The sequence below is a fragment of the Humulus lupulus genome, chromosome 6, assembly GCF_963169125.1.
Source record: "Humulus lupulus chromosome 6, drHumLupu1.1, whole genome shotgun sequence".
NCBI classification, from domain to species: Eukaryota; Viridiplantae; Streptophyta; class Magnoliopsida; order Rosales; family Cannabaceae; genus Humulus; species Humulus lupulus.
Window position 1 is genome coordinate 40533876 of NC_084798.1, and position 1011 is coordinate 40534886.

The window sequence follows — 1011 nt, forward strand, 5'->3', positions numbered from 1 at the left end:
AAATTTTCCTTGAGGCCTACTTTGTAACATATTTGCCAACTGACCAACTTGCATCTTAAGATTCCTTATGGGTGAACGAGTTTCTATCATAAATTGAGATTGAGAGTTGGTCAGAGTTAACAGTGAAGCTTGTAACTCATTTGTCTTCTCTTGAGCAAAAAGTAGTACCGATGGTTGTAACGGTGCCTGAGGTGGAGCTTGAAGCATAGGCTGCTGAATTTGTTAAAGACCCTGATTATTGCTCCATGCAAAATGAGGCTGATTTCTCCACCCATGATTGGATGGGTTGGAGAATGGATTATTAGCTTGCCTATTGAAATTTCCCATCATATTCACTTGTTCCATGGGAATGGAATTGTTCATCTCAACTACCATGCACTGTTCAAATGGGTGAGGACCACTACAATTATGACATACCGCTTGGATTTGCATGACTTGAGTGGCCCTTGAATTTTGTTGCAGTTGCTTGGTCAATGATGCAACTTGAGCAGTGAGAGCGGTAATAGCATCCAACTCATGCATACCAGCTACCTTCTTATTTCTATCTCGTTCACTAGGCCACTGATAGTTATTCATGGCCATTTCCTCAAGCAATTCATAGGCTTCATTAGCACTCTTTCTCATGAAAGCACCACATGTTGCAGCATCAATAATGGTGCGAGTCTTCCTACATAAACCGTTTTAAAAATTATGGACTAGCATCCATTTTTCAATACCATGATGGGGACACTTCCTCAAAAGTTCCTTAAACCTCTCCCATGCATCATAAATAGACTCTCCATAAAATTGAGAGAAGTTATTAATTTCCCCTTTTAACTTTGCAGCCTTGGATGGAGGGAAAAATTTAGCAAGAAACTTTAGAGCTAATGCCTCCCATATAGTAATTGAGTTAGCTTGAAGAGAGTTGAACAAACTTTTAGCTCTATCCCACAATGAGAATAGGAACAATCTCAGTCTAATGGCATCGTCGGTGACCCCATTGTATTTAAAAGTTCCACACAACTGCAGGAA

The 1011-nt window shown here is 40.0% G+C and overlaps 1 non-coding gene across 1 annotated transcript; it reads left to right on the forward strand.

Annotated features, from left to right (window-relative positions):
• Window positions 1–712: 712 nt before the first annotated feature.
• On the forward strand, window positions 713–820 carry LOC133787583 (small nucleolar RNA R71). The gene has a single exon (XR_009872595.1). It is a non-coding gene; the product is annotated as a small nucleolar RNA R71 (small nucleolar RNA).
• Window positions 821–1011: the final 191 nt, after the last annotated feature.